Source organism: Macrobrachium nipponense, chromosome 25, assembly GCF_015104395.2.
Source record: "Macrobrachium nipponense isolate FS-2020 chromosome 25, ASM1510439v2, whole genome shotgun sequence".
Taxonomy (NCBI): Eukaryota; Metazoa; Arthropoda; class Malacostraca; order Decapoda; family Palaemonidae; genus Macrobrachium; species Macrobrachium nipponense.
The window spans coordinates 30,096,008-30,120,252 of record NC_087214.1 but is presented as its reverse complement, the minus strand read 5'-3'; the positions used below and the strand labels follow the sequence as shown (position 1 = coordinate 30,120,252).

The 24,245-nt window shown below is 35.6% G+C and overlaps 1 long non-coding RNA gene across 1 annotated transcript; it reads right to left on the bottom strand.

The window, feature by feature from the left end:
- Nucleotides 1–12,209: 12,209 nt before the first annotated feature.
- On the bottom strand, nucleotides 12,210–13,187 carry LOC135199303 (uncharacterized). The gene is made up of 2 exons (XR_010311040.1): nucleotides 12,662–13,187; nucleotides 12,210–12,340 (listed from the first exon to the last, which is right to left on the bottom strand). It is a non-coding gene; the product is annotated as an uncharacterized LOC135199303 (long non-coding RNA).
- Between the last annotated feature and the right edge of the window lie 11,058 nt (nucleotides 13,188–24,245).

The window sequence follows — 24,245 nt, the reverse complement described above, 5'->3', positions numbered from 1 at the left end:
GTAGATGACATTCATACTCTTCAAGGGATCCTGCGACGGTGTGGTGTTATTCTGTATAATAAGGCTGCATGTCTTCTTATACAGTTGATCTGTTTGCTATTGTCGGTCGGGGAAACGTGGTTCTGGATTATTTCCCGTAGGGCTCGCTTGTCTTTTTTATATCGCCAATGGAAGGTTCCCTGTAGAAAAAATGAATTTTTTGTTGGGGGTCCTATAGGCACCATTTCTCCATACTCTTCCTAAAGACGTTCTGGATGCTGCGGTTGGTGTGTCCGTTGTTCACTAGCACTTATGGGTGTCTGTCCATGTCGAAGAATGGGAGAGAGCTCTCCTGACGTAGGTAGGTGTTGATGGTGGTGTCGTTATAACGTTCAGGGTATTCACTCTCGCCGTTTAAACACGTTCCCAGGTTCGTAGGCTTCGTGTAGACCCTTGTGGCGAACAAGCCCTCCATCGGTTCAACCAGGACGTCCAGGAAGGGAAGACAGCCATCACGGCAATGTTCTCTGGGACAACGTAAATAGCTGTGGGTATGGAAGGATTGTCGTATCTCCTCGATCTCCTCCATTGTTCCTGCTTGAATGGTTTCATCTATATATCTCACGTACATAGAAGGCTTCCTGATGCTCCTAAAGACACACTCCTCCACTACGCCCATATAAAAGTTCACAAACAGGACCTGGAGGGGATCCCATCGCTACACCGTCGATTTGTAAGTACATATGACCATGGTGGTTAATGAAAGGGGCCTTCTTGGTGCAAATTTCCAGCAGAGAGCGAAGGCCGTGCTCGGGGATACTCAGTGGGTCGGTGGAGGGGTCCCTGTAGACACGGGCAAGGAACATTTCGATGGTTTCATCTACAGGAACGTTGGCTTATCCTGTCACAAGGGCTCTCTCTCTCTCTCTCTCTCTCTCATGCTACGAAATGGACAGTTAATTCTCGTTGCTTCTGTCTCTTCCGCTTTATGCTATTTATTCTAACAAACAAGTGCTTACGCTTTTAAAAGTCTCTCTCTCTCTCTCTCTACTGTAAGGCAAAATTTAGTGTTAGAGTAATTCTAATGAGTGAAAGACGTTGAACATTTTGCTCCACAATAGTGCAATTATCCTTAAATTCTGTAACAGTAAGTTGCCAAAACAAACTTATAAAGAAATCTGATAGTGCACACAATGAGGTGAGTAGTCAATAATACGGTTTAAATTAAGGATTCGTGAGATATTTTGTGATAAACCTAAATATTGCTACGAAAGGGCAGTAGTTAAGCAGCCATCATTCCTCCTTGAACTCTTTCTTGCTTTCTTCGTCTTCTCTCTCTCTCTCTCTCTCTCTCTCTCTCTCTCTCTCTCTCTCTCTCTCTCTCTCATGCCGCTCTAAAGAGCAAATTAAGTGCTAAGTAATTCTTTATTTAGAAAGCCGATAAAGATTTTTGTGCTCCTCGGAAAGTGCAATCGAAGGCAAAGTCTATATCGTAATGGCTGCACAGTCAAAAAAAAAGAAAAAAAGTGGAGAATGCTTCCAAGCAAATGAAAAACTATCAAATCATTTTGAAGAAAGGATTCGCGGAATTTCATTGGTGATACCTCAGTGATACGTGGTTAATGAGCCCTCGGATGTTACAAGTTGAATGTTCATGATAAACCGAGCTGGGCTTCCAAAACAAGTAAGTGATATTTAAGGTGAAAAATATCTCTTCGAATGATCGCAGGGAGCTTCCTTCCCCTCCACCCTTGACTGACATAGGTGAAGTAGGTGATTTACGCCGTGATTTTATGTAAATTAACGTCCAGTTTTCAGTAAGAATGTGATCAGTCTTCTACATCTGTTATGAAAGCAGTCACCAGCAAATATTTCCTTTTATGAAAGAAGATACTGGGTTTAAAGAACTACGTGAGATCTCAGATATGCTGGCATAATAACTGTTGATGTCTATAAGCCTGGCTCCAATTCACCATAATTTAGTTTTTAGTGAAATTTCCGTTCTTATATGAGGACCATTTTGAGGCAACTTCTTTGAAGCCACACAGCGGAAAGGGTTCCTCCGACTTGATGAGATTCTGGCGGGAAAGTTTTCGTACCTGATTGGCTGTCAATTACGTCATCAACACCGCCTCTGATTGGCTGTAGTTCGTGTTTACTATAGGTTGTGCGTCTCTGCCGACGAATTTTTTCAGTGTAACCATAAATCGAAGTAATAACACGCAAACAATTCCTTTTATATGCTCTTTTTAAGAGCAATATTATAGATAAAAGTTTAAAATATTTTATTTTCTTTATATAACCACTTTTTCAAAGCTATAATACTAATTCGTCTATGGTTTTCCAAGCAGCCGATGCGGTTTGCAGTATATCCATACAAAAATAAAAGCTATCCATAAGGTTCTTCCCTTTCGTGCTGTCTTTTAAGTAATTACAGTTTATCATATTTTAGGATATCTATTTAATTAAGAATAAAAAGCTATTGAAATTATAGAACAGCGCAATTTCCAATAGAATAGATACAATAATAAAAGGTTGTTTTACGGGAGTGTTTGGCAGCTGTGTATAGAGTTTGTGTGTGTATAGAAATTTATGAATGGATTACCATAGTGGTTTCCATAGCAACCACGTTTTTTTTTTTACTTTTTGATTAAGAAACTAACATCTGAAGAACTAAATATTCATGATAAATTCAAATTGAAATTAATGTTTTTTATATGTATTATCTTAATTGTTATCAATGATTAATTTTGATTGAAATTGTCGAGTAGATAACAGAAAAATAGTCTAATGAAGGTACTTATGGTACTGGTAAGGCAATACTGTATACTCATACGTCTGCATAGTAACTAAAAAATAGAGTACTTGGTAACTTTTATTATTAATAGATCTGTTATTAGACCTTTATTAAAGAATGATCGAACTCTGAATAGCTCTAATTACAATCAGTTTCGGTTATTCAATTAATTAATAAAGAAAATGAAACGAAATAAGGCGAAATCACTTTTAAAATCCTTACTGTGGTCTTTTTGGATTGTGGTATCTGACAACATTTGGTTAGAACGTCGTCAACATTACCTGCAGCCAATCACTGCCTGTGTTGATGATGTCATTGGTAGCCAATGTGTGTACAGACACTTTCCCGCCAAGAGAGAGAGAGAGAGAGAGAGATATGTTAGATTTCCGTACAGAGCTATCATGTAAAGATTTGACCACCGATAATTGGGATTGTTACAGACAATTTTTCAATTTAAATGAAATGAAAATCTTTCTTGACGGAGGGAGCTAAATGATATTTGAAATTCCTTTGCATCTATGTAACGCTACTGGAAGTGAGGGAATGAGAATGATGCAGTATTTTATTACGATGAACAATAGATGAACTCCATTCGAAAAATGGAAGAATTGGGATAACCATTTTTTGAAAGGATGATGACGATAGATTTTGTATTTCATTTATGGAGAAAAGTGAAGTTCTGTAGAACAAGAGCTCTGTATTGGCACAAGCCTCTCTCTCTCTCTCTCTCTCTCTTACTCTATGCGGTAAGCAGTAAAATTTAGTAGTTGGAGTAATTCTAGCGAGTGAAAGAAGTCGATTTTGTTTTTGCTCCACAATAGTGCAATTATCCTTAAATTCTGTAACAGTAGGCTGCCAAAACAGACTTATAAAGAAATCTGATAGTGCACACAAGGAGGTAAATAGCCAATACTAATACGGTTTTGAGATATTTTGTGATAAATCGTCAACATTGTTACGGGAAAGGGTGGTAGTTAAGCAGCCATTATTCCTCCTTGAACTAGTGCTCTCTCAACTAACTATTTCTTACAAGCTTAGCATCAATTGACATCTAAAAACGTCTTATTCGACGTTTCAACCTCAACACTTATGCGAATCGTGTCAGCTCTCTCTCTCTCTCTCTCTCTCTCTCTCTCTCTCGTTGTGACGCTAGTTCTAGTAAGGATAAATCAAACTGTTTCTTTTCCCGACACAAAACAGTAATCGTAAACTCATTTCACGGACAATTTTACTATTGTTTCGATTCTACGTAACGCTACCACTCTCATCGATCACTTGAATAACTTCTAATAAACTTTTCAAATACTTGCATAACACCTAACTAACTTTTTCTTGCAGGCATTGCATAATTATGGACATCCAATGACGTCTTATTCGACGCCTACGCAACTTATTATTCAAGCATCATTTGCGACTCTTTATTCGAAAAAAAATATTATATTCGTTTTATGGGGTCAGGAACACTATAGCCACCTATTATCGAAAAAAGAAACGAAATTTCGCTTCGAGGACGGTTATTAAATGTGCCTAATATACAGTTATTACGATGTTTATACTATCAATTGCTATTGCCAATGATGAAGTATTATATTTTACGCATTTTAAGCCCCATTGCAGTTGAATTATTTTAATATTTCCAGAGAAAAGGCTGTTCAAAAGTTTATGTATTCGAGGGCGGTCAATCGAATGAACCTAAAATACTGTTATTACGATACATTTACTATTTACTGATATTACAAAAGATTTTGTATAGTTTTTTATGTATTTTGAAAGAGATAGCCGTTAAATTGTATTAATATTTACAGAGTAAATGCCATTTAAAGACGTATTCGTAAAAGGCGCCAAAAATGAAAGCAAGAAACTTTGTAACTGAAGTCTTCGATTTAAATGTAATGTTTTGAGCAGGAAATAGCTGAGGCCGATTTAGACGTAAATTGATTTCGCCGTATTGGCACTCAGTTTAGAGCGAATTGATTGCTTCTATTTATACGGGACAAGGTTATTTTTCATTGAACAAAGTGTTTTAAGCCGAAATTTGACCTAAATAAGTTACGTTGTAGAGAATAACGTCAGCGTCATCTTTTGGTAATAAACAAAAGCAATTTAGTAAATTTAGATAATTATGTTGGTGTTAAAATCGACGGGTTTCGTGAAATATTCACGCTTGATTTCGTCTTATTTCGAGCTTAATTTGTCTTATATCAGCATTTAAATCTTCGTTATTACGTGAAGTTTTATTATGTACGAGAATATTGCCGATTTGTCGTCATTTTTACTCGAAATACGACCGAATTATTTTTCGAAGTATCTATTCAAAACAGGAGTAACTAGGTATACAAACCTCCAGGAGACAATTAATAGAGCAGCAAAAATTTAAACACATTTATTACTATTATCACAACAGTGTCAATATCACTATTGAAAAATTAATGATGCCACCCAGATGCGGTGTCCTTGGCACTGGACCCCATGTCCCCCTCGTCTTGAATCTCTCACAGCCTATCCAAAAAAATCCCCCCCCCCCCCAAAAACAAATGTACTACCATAAATCGAACGACCATATATATATATAGACACCCTATCAACACAGATTCCGACCACATAACTCCTCTAGACTAAATTTCGGTTAAATCAATCTTTATGGATTAAACCCTGACGAGAATATGCAGTCATGAAATACACAAAGCTAAAATATAAAAAGATCTCTAACAATTCAACAATGGCAGTAAAAATACACATAACATAAGTTAAGAGATTTGATTTTAAGGGACTAGTGATACGGACGTCAAGAAAAATTACTTTAACAACTCAATTGATGTGTGCCAACAAAAATTGAGACCAACCTCAAAGTAATCAAACGTCTTGAAGTCTGAAGAGTTCCCCGTCGTTAATAGATCTTCACGCAGACCAGAGATGTAGAGTGCTGGGAATAGCTGGTAAAGGGCGGAGAACCATGCTACCCGCTGTCGCTCCGTGGTTCAGAAATGTAGATAATCCTTATCCTTCCATTGCTAGCAGAGAATACGATCCATAACAAAAGTCTCTGTAAAGTTCCTTAATAGATCCAGCATTAAACACGAGCCATGGTAAGGAGAGTGGTGAGCTGTCGGTGGGTGGGAAACAACTGCCGAATGTTAACAAATAAACCCCGAAGAAAATTTAGTTTAGGTTACTCGAGGTTCTTGAATGATTAAACAGTTGTTAAACGACGAAACTAGCGGGGAAGTTAAATCTCAATTTGTTAGCACACAACTGCTTCGTTACCAGTAGGTTTACTATGTACTTAAAAGAATTAATGAAGAAGATCTTTTACATAAGGCAAACATATATACTACGAAACTTAAGATATATTATATCTTATTTTCTACACTCCCCCCAAAAACATTCAATCATATATAAACCTGAATATGATTGAATGCATAAATTAAATAAACCAAACACCAACCACATAAAATACAGGAAAAGACACATGCTAATATCCGATTTCATCATTTAAGATAATGACGAGTCCCTCTGAATGCTGTTTTTTGCAGCTTTTCTCCTAGGTAGATTACGCTTAGGAGACTCCGAATCTGTAGTTTCATCCTGGACCTCGTCTTGCACCTTCTTAGACCTTAAAAGAAAAATTAAATTTGACACATGTCTCTTAGTTATTTCCCGAGTTTTTCCTTTACATAAGACTGCTCCAGTAACTTCTCCTAATTCATTGGTCAATGTTTCTCGAACAATTGCCATAGGATATTGGGCGGCCTTACTAAAGGGTTCCTTTATCAGTACAACATCATTCTTCATTATACCAGAGTGCTTGACTGTGTTATAACGATCTTTCACACCAACGGCCTGCTGTAAGAGTGAAGTAATAAATTCTGAATGGTATATCTCTATCAAGTTCTGTCTAACCTTACGAAGTTTCACAAAGTTATCTCTTACTCTGTCAGTTAAGTCAAGTGAAAAGTTATTTCATCTAATTCTAAGTCAGGAGATTGTTGTAGTGGTGGAATAACATTAACAGAGACTAAATCATATCCCTTTAATAAACTTTCAGGAGTTATTGGCTCAGGAATAGTCGTATCCAAGTCAGTTTCCCGCAAGGCCCCCTCCCCTTAAAAGCAATTGGGTCTCCTATTAACAATATGTATTGTTTGCCCTATCAGAAATTCAAAGTCTCTAATCTCCAACACATTATTTCGAATTGCTCCATATATTAGTTTGCTTTGTCAACTTTACACAAACTTCCACCATAGACCCTAAAGCGCTATTTCCTTTAAAGAACTGATGAAACTGAATAGGTTTTATACCATTCTCTTCAAAATATGAATTAACCTCCGGATCCTTCAAAAAATCAAGGATAACATTAGCACCCGCAACTAGCTGGGTGCCCATATCCGAAATGCACAATTCTGGCATACCATATTCAAAACAATGAAGTTGAAACGCTCTTAGATATTCGTTGACGGTCATATTCATACACAGTTTTAAATTTATGGCCCTACTCCATGTACACGTGATACACAACAGCCAAACTTTAATCTTCTGGTTATTTGAACGTACAAAAAATGGACCCATATAGTCAACAAATATGGCTCTATAAGGGATTTCCGGGGGATTTACCCTAAAATCACGATAGGAATTTTGGTTTACCTTAATGGTTCTCTCATTGAAACGTCTACAGGTTACACAGGTTTTCAAAACCTTTTTGACAGTTGAAAAATACCAGGGTATCCAGAAGGTTTTTCTAATTTCAGATAGCAGGGAATAGCATCCTGCATGCGAAATCTCTCATGATAAATCTCCATAAGTAAAGTAGTTAGTCTACTATCTTTAGAAAGTAAGATGGGAAACCTGTATCTCCTGTCATCCTTTAATTTGTCCAGTTTGCTACGTACTCGCAAGAGCCCTTCCTTATCAATATAAAGGTTAAGTTGTCCAATGATCTTGGGTAAATCTTTAAGTAAACGTTTGCTGGAATCAAAATACTTGAATACTTCCGGGAAATGATGCTTTTGGTCCTTCAACAATAAGAGACGACTGGCATCTGCGAAAAAATTATGTCCAGAATTATAAACATTCAAATCTGCAAACTTATCAGGAAGCTTGGATTTAATCTTAAGTTTCAGTTTATTAACATAGGTTAACACAGCTCTGTAAGTAAGGATAAGTTTGTGAAAATCTGAAACTCTACACAAAGTCTGCACATAATGATCATCTGTTTCCCCAAATAATACACTAGCTTCATAGGAATTAATCTCTTCAATGGATTGACTTTTTGATATATCAGGGATAGGAACAGTAAAGACTAAAGTGTCATCTCTACTAGCCTCCGGCCTAAGGTTATTCTTCAGGAACTCAGGACCTGAAAAGTAATTTGTTCTCATTAGCTGCTTGTAGGACAGACAACGAGTAATACAATCAGCTGGATTGTCCTCCCCAGAAACAAAGCTAAATGTAATGGGATGTTTTTCACAAATTTCATTGATGTCCAGCAATCTGTTCTTGACAAAAACAGAAAACTTTCTGTAAATTTATCCAGTTTTATGGAATAGGAACGAATCCAGGATAAAGCTACCAAACTATCTGAATATACCTGCAAATCGACTATTCTGATAGGGTTAACACAAGTGTGACCCGCTAATTCCTCATACAAGTCAACCAGGCACTCAGCAGCCAAAGCAATACCCTGGAGTTCGAGAGAAGGAATACTTTTAGAATTCAAATTCTTTCCAATAATGCGGTTCTTTGCCATAACAAAGCTTATGGAACCAGTTGAAATGTTCAAAATAAAAATCACAACTCCAAAGATAAATTTACTACTATCAGCAAAAGCTAACAAACTGTAACAATCACTTCTGCTTCCAATAAACCTTGGAACATTCACTGCTGGGGAAGCATTAGCTTGCTTAGCAATGTTCTTCCACTGTCTCTGTAGTTCTTTATCCAGCACATCATCCCAACCAAACTCCTTTTTACACTGTAGAGAGTGCATAAATAGCCTACTGCGGTTAAGCATCGGGCCAATTAAAGTTATACAAGTCGAATTGGGAGGCTATAGAGCGTAAGATATCCCCTCTTAGTTTTGGCATCTTACATCAAGATTAAAGGGTCTGGTAGATAGAGAGTCTACTTCTCTATTCCAAATAGACCAAGTAACTTTACCACTGAAGTTGTGGAAACACTGTACGTAATATCAATAGACTTCTGCAAGGATAAATCATTAGTGACAACTGCTGTAACTTTACTTGTAAGGATCAAATATATGGTTTAGTTGTAAATATGCCCATTCAAGATCCTTAGAACAGTCAAAGGCCACTGCGCAATTATCCATGTAACAAAGCTGATAGATAAGTTTCTTAAGCTCGACTAGGCGCGCAGTATCGTGTTCTACGTCTAAAATTAAAAATTTTATAAAGGGCAAGAAGCAACAGAGCAGGGCTGCACCTTAAGCCAAAACTCAGTCTCAAAATTTCTGTATCCCACAACAGTGAAATAATTCTTTTCAACATTTCTGAACCATAAACACAAAAGTCTATTACTATCTACCTCATTAATACCAAGATTATTAAATGCCTTACAGATATCAAAAACATAGGAGATGTGAACCAAACGAACATGTAATAAGGCGGAAGCTATTTTTTGGTTCAATGTCGGTCCAGGATATATGGCCTGATTGTGACTTACAGTAATTTCCCTGCTAGGATCCTTCTGACAAAGATTAGAAAGGTAAACTACTCGACATTTAGTGGTTTCTCTGTCCAATTTAAATATACCAATATGAGGTAAAAAACTATGGTTAGGATGCTCAGCCAAGAATTGATCAAGATTATCAATACGTTCAATTATACCAGCTGCTTCTTGCTCCTTGAAACTCTGGTCCATAAGAGCCAAGTGTGTAGGATTATTCAAAATTTTCCTTAGGTTAGCTCTCAAAATTATCTTGGCAAGTTCATGGTTAGTTCCTAACAAATGAGCTACCTTGAAATTCCACAGCAAAGGGAACGATAATCGTCCATCTTCATTTCTTGTCATATTTTTTCAAGAGCATATTTACTAAGTTTAACATTAATTTCATTTCACTCATTTTCTTCAGGCTTAACCATCTTCCAGACCTAGGTACCTGTTATAATTGTCATTCAAAATGCAGCTAGCAGCCTTCTCAAGTTGACTATGAGCAATTTCACCTTTGTCATCTAATATACAAAATTCCCTGGGAACAGGTTTATCATCAATAAACAGGTCTGAAGCAAAAGAAGGGTTGCCAGAGACGCCCATAACCTTAAGCAAATTGTTATCTGACATCTTAACTGCACCATTAAAGCAATGACCCACATAAGGCAAAATGGGACAAATCCTTAGCATTTGTGTTTAAATTGCCTTGAAGCAATACTCCTGCAGCGGTTTGGGAATACATTGATAGGCTTTCTGCACCAAACAAGTGTTCACTTTGCGGAAGACAGAAACTGGATTTGGCACCCAATATAAAATTTATGTCACCAATATCATAATCATTTTTAGTTGAAAATTCATCAGCCAAAACATAACCTCTATCCTTAAAGCCTCAACAACCTTCCCACCCAAAAGAGGGAGCTTTAAATTTATATTAATGCAGGGTAGACAGAGTGCTTCAATCGTTTTAAAAATACTGCCGAATTTGAGTTTAGCTTCTACTAATCTAGTGGTATACTGTTGTGATGTGTTTATTCCATTAATAGTTAAGGAAATATTGTCTCTAACCGTTTTCAATCCAAGTTCAGTAGCTAAAGTTGTGGAAATAAAGTTACACTGACAGCCACTATCCTTCAAACACCTAACCTTTAACCCTCCTTCAAATGTACTGCTAAAGGTAGGCAAAACTGAGTCAAGATCAAAATATCCCTGGAAGGCCTCCGTTATGGATAACATACTACTAGAAACCCCAGGTTTATCATTAGTAAGAGGCTTAGCATTAGAGGGAACAGACTTGAGCTTTACTTTACCGATTGAAGGTCCAGATTTAGCTTCCGCACTATCTTTACATTCATCAGAACTAGAGACCTTAACACATAAAAATCCCATGTGCCATTCTGAACAATACCGGCAACGAGAACGAAAATAATATCTGCAAGATCCACTCTCATGATTTAAGTTTGAGCATTTGACACAACCCCCATATTTCCTAATTTGATCTAACTTAGAAACAGAACTTTCATATTTAGGACACTTATTTATGGGATGAGTAGCCTCCATACGTAGCTCTTTTGTGCATATACTACACGGCCTAAATCCTTTATTTTTGTCATATTTCACATCAACAGCAAAACTAGCTACATTATCACTGGTATCCGAACCCTTAGGGGAAGGAAACTTGCTCTTGAACCTAGATTTTCGTTTGCTAAGAAAACGATCACAAGCCTCAAAGTAATTCTCGGTAATTTCCTTTAAGGAAGGCTTAGCATGATTAGTTATTTGTATCAACTGAAGTTTGAACTGGTCGTTCATACCTTCCCAGATAAAAAACTGAAGTATATTGTCAACAGTAATACCAAGCTTGTTTACCCTTTCAATTAACAAACGCACTTTTGAAATGTATTCATAAGGATCCGAAGAGTAATCTAACTTAACCTCCGTCAATTGCTTTAATACATTAAACTTCTGGGTATCCTCAGAGGCAAAAGCTTTCAACAACAATTCCTTAGCATAAGTATAGCCCTTTTTATCAGCTTCCAATGAATTGACAAGAACCAAGGCCCTACCAGATAACTGTTGCTTTAATAGTAAAAGTTTATCGTATTCTGGATATCTAAATTTGCTAATAGTATCTTCAAACTCTTCAAAAAATCTAGAAAGATCCTCCTCAGGAGAGCTGTTTATACTTAGGTAAGGGTGCAATGGGACTTTTTAACAAGCCTCGAGCCTCATCTGCTACGGAACGAGAAGGAAGAGGTTCAGGTTCAACTGACTTAAGGGAAGCTAAGCATTGAAAGAGCTTATCACTATACTCCTGACATAACTTAAATTCTTCTTCAGACTTCTTTTCCTCTTCATCTACATCCCATTCCTCAAATTTAAGAGTAAGAATTTGTTTATTCAGTTCCTTTAATTCAGCAACCCATTCATCAAACTGCAATTTAGATTTCTCACGCTCAGCCTTATCTAAAGTAGGAAATAACCCTCTACGGTTATATTGTTCAGTAACGCATTTCCTAATATATTTGCGAACATTCACAAGCTTCCTAAGTTCTGCCATACTGAATATATGTGCTAACAAAATATAACTTCAATGATACCACAAAGCTAATAATATTTCAAAACTAAGATTTCAAAAAAACTACATCTCAGAACCAATGGAACGGCATGCGGGTAGGCATCAGACACTATCACTGCCCCACGTTGGGCGCCATATTCAAAACAGGAGTAACTAGGTATAACAAACCTCCAGGAGACAATTAATAGAGCAGCAAAAATTTAAACACATTTATTACTATTATCACAACAGTGTCAATATCACTATTGAAAAATTAATGATGCCACCCAGATGCGGTGTCCTTGGCACTGGACCCCATGTCCCCCTCGTCTTGAATCTCTCACAACCTATCCAAAAAAATGTACTACCATAAATATAACGAGACCATATATATATATAGACAACCCTATCAACACAGATTCCGACCACATAACTCCTCTAGACTAAATTCGGTTAAATCAATCTTTATGGATTAAACCCTGACGAGAATATGCAGTCATGAAATACACAAAGCTAAAATATAAAAAGATCTCTAACAATTCAACAATGGCAGTAAAATACACATACATAAGTTAAGAGATTTGATTTTAAGGGACTAGTGATACGGACGTCAAGAAAAATTACTTTAACAACTCAATTGATGTGTGCCAACAAAAATTGAGACCAACCTCAAAGTAATCAAACGTCTTGAAGTCTGAAGAGTTCCCCGTCGTTAATAGATCTTCACGCAGACCAGAGATGTAGAGTGCTGGGAATAGCTGGTAAAGGGCGGAGAACCATGCTACCCGCTGTCGCTCCGTGGTTCAGAAATGTAGATAATCCTTATCCTTCCATTGCTAGCAGAGAATACGATCCATAACAAAAGTCTCTGTAAAGTTCCTTAATAGATCCAGCATTAAACACGAGCCATGGTAAGGAGAGTGGTGAGCTGTCGGTGGGTGGGAAACAACTGCCGAATGTTAACAAATAAACCCCGAAGAAAATTTAGTTTAGGTTACTCGAGGTTCTTGAATGATTAAACAGTTGTTAAACGACGAAACTAGCGGGGAAGTTAAATCTCAATTTGTTAGCACACAACTGCTTCGTTACCAGTGGTTACTATGTACTTAAAAGAATTAATGAAGAAGAGATCTTTTTACATAAGGAAAACATATATATACGAAACTTAAGATATATTATATCTTATTTTCTACAGTATCATAGTGTCAGAATTAGTTGAGTTAACTATATTTTAATAAAAGAAAACCTTATGAAAAATTGTTAATAAAAAAAAACTAGTGTATATATGATAGTGGTGTATATATGATACTTTAAAAATTTCGTTACGCATTATATAAAGGACAATATGCTCCAAGAATCTGCATGAAATATTATTAAACAGCTCTATAGCAGTTAAAAGATGAGAAAAAAAAAACACGTCATAAGGTTAAATAAAAAGAAAATAACATGGACTTACTATTTTAATTTAAGTTCTTAAATGCGTATTTTCTCCTTATTTCGAGCTAAAAATGCGTCATATGAATGAAATCATGCTTCCAGAACCAGCGTATATCAATTAGGAACAATTCTGTATCAATTAATTGCGAAAATAGCATTAAAATACTATTTCAATATACGTAGTTGAAGGCGCATTTTCCTCCGTATTTCGAACTAAAATTACTTTAATTTAAGGAAAATAATCAATCTCCATCAGTGTAAATGATTAAAGAACAACTGTATAACGATTTATGGCAAGGAAAACTCATTATAAGGACAAATAAGGTGAAAATAACGTATGATTTCGACGGAAAGTGAAAATAGTTATTCGTTTTGCCGATAGATGGCGAAAGCCTTCACTTTTTGATCGAAATTAATCGAAATAATTTTCTACATTAGTTCCAAGTTTGCCGATAGATGGCGTATGAGTTCACTTTTCAAAATTAAATTAATCAAGTTAAAGAGTTTAGTTTCGAATTAGGCAAATAGCGGATGCGTTAACTTTTTTTTCTTGAATTAACAAAATTAATCAACTGAGTTACAAATTTTGCCGATAAATGGCATAAACATTCAGTTTTTCAAATTAAATGAGTCAATTTAATTAATTTTGTTCCGAATTTGTCAGATAGGTGGAGGAAGCATTCACTTTTTAACTAAAATTAATTAATCTAATTCTTCATGAATGGCATATTTCTTCGAGAATTTGAACAATTCTGTTATAAAGAATATGGTCCTAGTACCAGTTAAATCTCTCTCTCTCTCTCTCTTTCGTGGTAAGGTTCATCATTCTCTCTCTCTCTCTCTCTCTCTCTTTCGTGGTAAGGTTCATCATTCTCTCTCTCTCTCTCTCTCTCTTTCGATCGATCGATTCGTGGTAAGGTTCATCTCTCTCTCTCTCTCTCTCTCTCTCGCTCTGATGGTAAGGTTCATCTCTCTCTCTCTCTCTCTCTCGATTCGTGGTAAGGTTCATCTCTCTCTCTCTCTCATTTCACGGTAAGGTTCATCATTCTCTCTGTCTGTCTGTCTGTCTGTCTGTCTCTCTCTCTCTCTCTCATTTCGTAATAAGATTCATCATTCTCTCTCTCTCTCTCTCTCTCTTCGTGGTGAGGTTGGTAAGTGCAAGTCCGGAGGTCCACGCTAATATTGTTTCTCAATCATTTAAACATCTTAAAAGACATACAAAGTGTTTGAAATGACACTGAATATATTATTATATATTATTATAATTATATTATATATATATATATATATGTATATATATATATATATATTAATTAATTATTATATATTATAATATTATTTATATATAATATTATTTATATATATATATATATATACATATATATATCTATATATATATCTATTATATATCGTATATATATATTCTATCATATATTTTTATTCCTGTATTTAGATTTCTATATTCATTTTCATTCCTGTATGTAATTTTGTAATTTTTATCTAAAACCAATATGTAACATTAAATTTTAAACATACATTTAAGGAAACTCTAGCACATGGCATTGTATTTTGAATATTTATTTAAACCACTGTTAAAAACTTTCACTCTTATTGTCACACTACATATGTCCTTATGTTCTTTGTATCCAAAACAACGCCCTTAAGCTGTTAATCCCTAGACTAACCAGTACCCATACCTCAAGGTCATACTTACCACACGATGAAATAAATAGGCCGAAAGATCAGATTGTAAGTCAGTAGTCGCCTGATAATGCCACAAGGCGAAACAGCTGTCGTGACAAAATTCAATAAATGGAAGAAGGAAGTCTGCGTATTTTTCACCAGAAATTGACGAACGAGAATCGGAAAAAACTTCGTCGGTATGAAGATACCTGCAAGAAACTCATTGATGCCACTAAAGCAATTGCTTTTAACAAAATATATATAGAATATATATATATATATATATATATATATATATATATATATATATATATATATTTATATATATTTACGTTAGATATCGATGGAAATTGGTTCTCCATAGAAATACCACCTGAAAATTAGTTTTCTCCTATCATCCAATGGGTGATCGTTTACTAAGACACTGCCCAAAAACCTAAGTTTTCAGCCAATGAGAGAAGGCGACAGAAGCGCTGTGTACTGTGGAGGCTTCTGATTGGCCAAAGCAATTCCTTCCCTGACAGAGGCAAAGACAATACACGAAAGATGGGAAACTGACTATTAATACCATTAAAAAAAACATCATCCAACCCGTCAGAATGCGCGCCATCTATTGATCATGCCCTCAACTAAAACTCGGCTGTGGCGTAGCGCGGCTTTTTTAAATGTTAAAATTTATTCTTATGCTGCAATAAACTTCTCTTTATAAATTATTGAATACTAAATCGATTAATATTGCTTGTTAACATGATTATAGGGCTCTAGCGATAAGCTTATGACTTATATAATCAAGGGCATTTCTGAATCATTAAATAAAAATCCTTCAGTTAATGTAACATTAATTGCTAAGAATATCTTTATCTAAAATTGAGTTGAGGGCAGTAACATTTTTCCTTAATTGTCTAAGTATCTTTAATCTAAAATTGAGTAGGATGGGCAGTTAGAATGAAACAAACTTATTAGCATAATTATCTTATTATTTCACCAATATAGTATACAGTAATTATTTTCCTTTTTTTGGGCTTGTGCTTATGATTGTATACTGTACATAAAACAATACATATGTGTCAGACAAATCTAAGAACCTAGAGGAATGAATACAGTTTATTATATTTTATGATTATTTATTAAGCTCTTGATCAAGTCAGAACCTATTTATAACAATTTATTAAAATCTCATTGCCCAATTGTGGGAATTCTCAAAAATGCATATTCAATTGGCACCCTTTTATGAAGGTAATGTAACCAACACTTCTGCCTGGTATTTTCTAGTAAAATGCCATTTCTGCAAGAAGCATGCCATTCCTAAAAATCTGAAATCTGAATTATTCTAATTGACTTGAAACCATGTTTCTTTTTGCATCATGTGCAGTACAAGCAAAATATCATAGTTTTCACAACTTGTTTGGGCAATTTATTACTACTGTATTACTGCGTACATTTGCTGCCAAATGGTAAATTTACTTTGGAATACTATTGTGGGTGTTGGTACCAATTACAAGATTTCATTTTAAAAATTGAACAATTATGAGCATATAATGCAGAAACATAGATGAAACGGTAAGAATGGATCTTGTGGGAGCAGATATGCTGGTTTGCATGTAATTTTTTTTATTTTGAATGCTTTTATCCATACATATAGGAAAATTCAATCATAGATTAAAAGGTTAGTGAACTTGAAATTAAAGTAAAACACTAACCTACTCATGCTCTCCCATATGAATGCTCCCACAGGATCCATCCTTCCTGATGAAACAACTTTGGTTTGCTAAATAGTTGCTTATTAATGAAAAATTAAGGTAAACATTTATAACTACAACCCAAGGGTAAGCTGCTGAGAATATAACATAACTACAGTATATATACAGTATATCAATGTTGCTGTGAGTAGCCTATCTGGAAAAGGCATGGAGACCCAATATTCACGAATTGTATGACAGTGATAGGAATTGGTATGTTTATTTCATATTTCTAGAGATTTACAAGATATGCAAATATAACTTTAAGGTATTTATTTGAAATACAATTGACGCCTGTAAATGACAAGAAAATATAGTTTTTCTAGTTGACTTTGATATGTTTTGCAAGATAACTTCATTTCCATTGCAAATTGCTGTTGACATGGTTAGGTAACTGTTGGCATGGTTATGGTACTGCTGATATGGTTAGGTTTACTGTTGACATGATTAGGCTACTGATGTACACTACCAGGAAGGTTAGGTTGGTTGTTGGGGTTTCAAATGGCAAATATTTTTTTCTAGTCGAAAATCACATATAAATATATTTTCTTTCCGCTTAGAGGCGTCCACCGTATTGTAAATATTTTCCAATATTTATTTCGGAATGACACTGCACCGACATTCAATTTTGCTTTGGTCTATTTTATTTCTTCATTTTCTCTAAAAGTCATCACGTACTTTGTAGCAGATGTAATGACTTTATTACCTTTCTTTATTCTGAGGAAAAGCATGAAAAATCAGATGGGGAAATCATTTTTCGTCCTATTGCAAACCACACACGGGTGATGATGGCTACGCCCACTCATGATTGAAATTGAATGCCCCGCTTTGTGAAAAAGTAAACAAACAGACGATGTAGGCAGGTGCAATGCTACCGCCATCTTCATTTCATACCAGGTACTAAATTGTATGCGGCCGATGCAGCTGTGGCTTGAGCTTCCCATCTTTCGTGTATTGTCTTTGGTGAGGAGCTCCAGTTCCTGCCGGCCCCGGACTCCGAGGGATCAGTTAGACGCAAGGTCTGGTCCAGGGAACACATTCGACTTAGCTCACCACATTCGACTCACCATCTGCTGCTGAATTACCTTTGGCGAAGAAAGGACACCTTGCCTATTTGTTATTTAGCGCTACTATAGATATAGAGTGATCAGGATCAGCAAATCTTAAATATTTGGAAAATATTCACCTTAATAAACGCAAGCGCACAAGGAATTGTTTTATATATACATATATATATATATATATATATATATATATATATATATATATATATATATATATAAATATATATATATATATATATATATATATATATATATATATATATATATATATATATATATATATATATATATATATATATAAATATATATATATAGTATATAATATATATATATATATATATATATATATATATATATGTAAGTGTTTACATAACTAAAATATGGAATGTTAGTCCCATATATATAAAAGACTAAAACTAAAGAGGTCAACCAGATTGCTTGCAGGAATGTGATCAGACTAGAGACGCTAAAGATGACGTATACAATAAAAGTAGGCTAAGATAACATGCCGTCACCTGTAGTCATTCATTTGTTTATAAACATTAGTCCAAGCTCCCTGCTTGAGACAACTACCGCGACCTATAATTCAAACGGCCTACGGGATCTGTAGCGTGTCTCATTTTGATTGTGTGTTCGTATGTAACTATGTCATCTGATTGTATGTTCATATGTTCGAGCTACTATCTGCTTCCTTCATAACTTGTAACAGAGATGGTAGTAGGGCAGAACAGAGTTAGCTATCGTCATTAGAAGACCTGTACCTCTTTACCTAAGCTTTATCATGTAGAGAGAGTAGAATTAACCATCATCATTGGCAGAAGCGATCAAGCTATCGTCATAGAAGACTTGTACAATCATACCTGATCTTCACCATGTAAACTAAGAATATATATATTTTTATACTTCGTGTTTTCTACGAGAACCTCCTCACCGAATCATCATGAGTTTAATGCATCGTCGTCATAAACAAGAAGATAATCCCGACTTCGTAAGTGATCTACAAACCCCAAAACACTCCATTGAAGATGGAAGTGCAATACCAACCGACTTAGCGTAAGATTATCGCAAGTCTAACATTACCTCATAGGGCGCCTTATCAATCCAGGCAACAGCCCTAAAAGTGGTGGCAAGCGGCTGTACGTGCCTAAAAGTGGTGGCAAGCGTACCAGAAGGACTCTACAACTTCTCCGAAGATAAACCAGAATAATAAATCATGAAGTCAACGACGACGAAAGCAGCAGATTCTTCAAGCAACCTAGTATCATCGTTTAGTGAGCGACTTCAGAAAACAACAAGAACTCTTCGCTGACGACGAAAAGCAAGAGATTCTTCAAGCAACTTAGTATCATCGTTTAGTGAATAACTTCAAGAAACAAAACCGACGTGTCTTTTTCCTACGGCAACGCAAGCTTCGTCTCTCATTAGAATCATTCAAGAAAATCGTTAGTGAGCGTTTCCGGCACTTCAAGAAACAAACCGAACGCATCTGCAGCATCGGATCTTTCAAGGGCTCGAATCATCGAAACAACGCGCACGGGGGAAACTGAAGCCAAACCAGGTCATCCGCTAAATAGAGAAGGAGGACCAAGGCCGTGTGTCGTTATCGGAACACCGTGACTTCCCACAAAAGCAAGCTAAGTACCAATTTTTATTCATTTGGAGTAACTTTGAGTTGTTTCCTTTGCAGGTCGAATTTCGTTATTCCTGTGGCTGAAGTTATGAGACATTCTCAATCTTACTTTTTTACAGAAATGATCTACATCATTGAGATTTCGCTACTGCGAGTTTTTTATCTTTGAGTGTCTGTTTCCAGAAGTTCTACTGAAATATCATAATCATATACTATGTTAATTTTATCATTTGGGTTGATTAGAATCCCTTACGTAACAAATCATATTAAACAGTGAATATGCGTTTACGCAGTGGACGTCTGTATTTATACAGATGCATGGATAGGGTCGTTAAGCACCGTAGTGATTAGAAAACACACAAAACAAGTGGAACACCCGTACAAATCTAGAATAAATTTTAAGAGTAACACTATTTCTGGGTCAGGACAATAAATGCTCCTTTGCAAGTCCGATCGCAGTTTTAGCCTTGAGTTTTTTGAGTTATATAAAATATCGAACCTCAATGACTCAACTTAACTTTAAAAATATGGCTGGATTGCAAAGAATAACATGTCTATAAAAAACTTTCATTAGGCTAAATGCGCTGACCAGGATCCCTCACTATTTCAAATTTTAGCAAAGAATGAAGTACAAACAGTTAATATTGAATGCAGTAGAGATAACTTGTCTTAATAGTAATCGCTCAGTTCCTAATAGTTCGTCATTCATTGCTTTATACGTAACCAGCAACATAATGCTAAAAACACACAATACGTTGCCGTTGGTAATAAAGAGAAGGATCCTAATTATTACAAAGAAAGAAATAGAAACAGTAGCCCTTTCAGAGTCAAACAAGCAAACTCGGTTACTGTCTCACCTAGTCAAGCGGTCAAGGTTAGTTAAATCTGCCGAGTGTTCAAAGCATAGCAAATTCCACACAATAAGCGGCTCTAGCAGAGTGGGGAAAATGATGTGGTTCATACATGCCAATATCTTTTTTGAATTAAAAGGAGGGTTTTCCTATGAAACACACGACCGTATAAAGTAATCAGAGCAGGTTTTCGTTTTTTTTTTAATACGTAAGTTATTATAAGTAGTGGTGGATAAAAGCCCCCGGACTGTACGCGCCATAAAAATTAGAATATCTTGTTTATTCCTTTAGTACACGTAATATCCTGTAGTTACGGACTCACCGTCTGTTGTTCGAACTTCCCTAATGAGAAGTCCGGATAAGCGAGCGTTTACAGATACCTCTATAGTTATAAAAAACATTGATCTGTATCTAGTGTAATTGTAAGATTCATCTGGGGTATACAAAATATTATCTTACATCCTGCAAATAAGGCGTGTTTATCAAATGAAAATCCTATAAAAACCTTCAAACATATTGAAATCCGTTTGAACAAAAAGAGACAGTTAATCAAATAATAACTTATATAGAGGAACTATACATTTGTCTCATAAATCGTAACATTGTTCAAATGACCCAACAGAATTCTCCACAACCGCAGTCGCAGTTTCCACGCAAAATCTCGAGAACATGCACCCTCGAATGTCTTAGTGCGTGTAAAAAGACTTTGCTGGGAAATGAAATTTTAATCCTTCCCGACATCTGAAATATAACGATTTCCGCGAAGCAAGCCCTAGACATGGTTGACTAGCAGCAACAAGTTAATATGAATCCACAAAAACAAAAAACCTATACATATAAATAATCGCATTTTTTTTTATTGTTGCTAATTTTTAATCACGCCCAATCAGTCGTAGATGAATCTCCCTTATACTCTATCTAAAGTAATATCCGTAAGTCATTCGAGCAGAGGGTGATTCAGCAGAAATTTTTTTTATCTTTTACCTGAATACCAGGAAGTTTCTCCACTAGCGAGTGATCTCTGGGAGAAAAAAACGGATGTCATTGAAAACAAAATACGGTCTAAGGACAAACATAAAGCTATTTACGTACCTTCGTATAGATTCTCAATGAAATTTCAAAATGGAGATAAATGACGAAGTTGAAAAATGTTAGTAATAGGAGTCATTAGGAAATCAAATAAGCCCATATAATTTTTCCCTCAAATGTCATGCCATAAAAGATCGACTTTGGCGTTATCTGCGTAGATTCTGTTCCCTAAACAAAAGGAAACGACTCCCGATAGTTTCCAGTGCGATGTACCAGACGACATCTTATCTCTGTTAGGTTAGAATAAATTTTTTTCACCAACTTGGACTTACTTAAATGCTTTTACCAGATACCATTACCTAAGTGATTGTACCTCATACACCGTTTTCAGCACACTCAGGGGACATTATCAATTTTTACGTATTCCTCCGGCTTACGTTGCCCCAAATTACAATATAGTGTTTGGAGACTTTTATGGGATACCCTACATGCCTATATGGATGATCTTGTAATCTTTCTAATACCTTAGAAGTACATTCACATAAACTAGAGCTAGTGCTACAGAGACAAAGACAAATAATCTCAGAGTAAAATATCTAAATGTGAGTTTTTAAAAACCGAACATGTTTATCTAGGTTTTATGTGTCTAGTCAAGGTCTTAAAGTAGTCCATGGTAAGGTGTCGGCTATTCATAACTTTCCGGTACCTATTAACGTAAAAGGGGGATACAGCACTTTGGCGCTGTAGTGGGTATTACAATCGTATGTAAATATGTAACTCTTCCATCATGACAGCTCCTTTAACAGATCTTACGAAGAAGAGCGTAGATTTATTATGGTCTAAAAAACTATCAACAGGCGTTCGATACCTTAAAAGCGGATAATGCAGCTCACCTACTTAAAAATCCCTGATTTAAATAAGGAATTTTTTTTTTATTGCAACAGACGCCCTCAGACCAAGGGGTGGGGTAAGAGGGGTACTACTTCAGTAATATGATGAACAGTTCTTTCCTATAGCTTTTTATTCACGTAAACTAAAGCCCTCTGAAAGTAAATATGCAGTAATAGGCAAGGAAGGGCTAGTATCGTTACTCACTAGTACGTTTTAAGTTCATAATCTATGGCTATCCTGATAAAGTCCTTACTGAACATGAGTCCTTTACCGAGTTTTTCAAAGGCTTTAATCACAGTCCAAAAGGAACTCGGTGACAAATGATCATTCAGGTCTTTGGAGCCAAGATAAGATATCTACCTGGGAAAGCAATTATCATAGCTGACGCATTATCCCGCAATCCCGCACCATACAGCAAAGAACCATTAATTTGGACTAAAAGATATAGAAACATCCGTGCCTATTGTTAAAACCGTATCTAAACAAGAAAATTCCTTACCCCAGAGATCGCGAGCATTGAATATCTGGGTTGGAGCGCAGACTGTTACAAACTGAACAAAGCAAGAGTCAACAGACATAACCCAAACAATAAACACTTCGAATGGAAACAGGGTCAGCGGCTAAGCAAAAACAATAAACACTTCGAGCAGAAACCCTAAAGCAAAAGTATATTTAAAGTATGTGATCAGAATAATGTAATCAATGTAATATTATATGTAGTCTGTGACGAGGAAACCCGAAGAACACAGCAGATGACTAACGACCAGGTAGTAGTAATAATCTCTTTCATACCAATCGTCATAAACTGGTTGCATTCCGTCATCCAGGGTTCCCTACTATGTCACAGAAAGCCAAATCACTGTTTTGTTGCCCTACAATGCTTACAGATATAAAAAGCACATAACTAATTGTAACACGTGTCATGAAAACAAGGGATACACTAAGACACCTGTCAGTTTAGGAGCCTATCCTGTGCCAAATCAATCCTTGAAAGAATATACATAGAATTATTAACAGAATTACGAGTCTGACAGAGGGAATAACACTTCTTAGTGTCAATAGTTCCTTGACACGTTATATAGAATTAATAGCACTAAAAAAAACACCGCAATTGAGTGCGTTAGGAATATTTATGAGTGCTAAATCAGTAAACATGGAATTCAACACATGATAATCTGACTCGGGTGGTGTAAATCAATAATAATCTCCATAACACGTGGTGTGAATTCCTTTCCATTAAGAAAACCAATAATATATTTTATCACCCAGAGTCCAATCGGTTTTGGTGGAGAATAACGGTAATAATTAAATAGGAAGTGTCAATGTCTTACGAGTTACAACTCGTGATGGATTGGATCCGAACTGGATTATAGTGGTTCTCGCGGTTTTAAATACCTTTATCATTTATATCTTGTATCTATAGAATTGATGCCGCAAAGTAGCCTTATACGGTACGCCGCTAGAACACTTTTCCACAATATTCAAGCCAACCATTAATTTTATCAAATATATATATATATATAAATAACAAAAAAAAAAAAAAAAAAAAATAAATAAATATGGATACAAGTGGAGTCAATATAATACACTCCGTAAGAAGTCGGAAGGGTTACAAATTATAATAAAAAAGCGGAATCACGATAAAATCAATAAGCAAAACGTAACCATAAAAGGTTAATTAATATCCAAATATATATGCGTAAAGATTTGAACTCTAACTTAACGCTTTTAGTAATGACAATAAGCTAAAAGTTCAAACACTATCCAAAACCTACTGACATATTGTCTGTCCCGGTGATTTATATTCGTAGTCAATGAAAAAAAAAAAAAACAATAATAATAATAATAATAAATAAATAAATAAAATAAGAGATTTTAAAGTAGGAAGTCTAGAAGTGAAAATGTTTATCTATGGATAATCCTATATG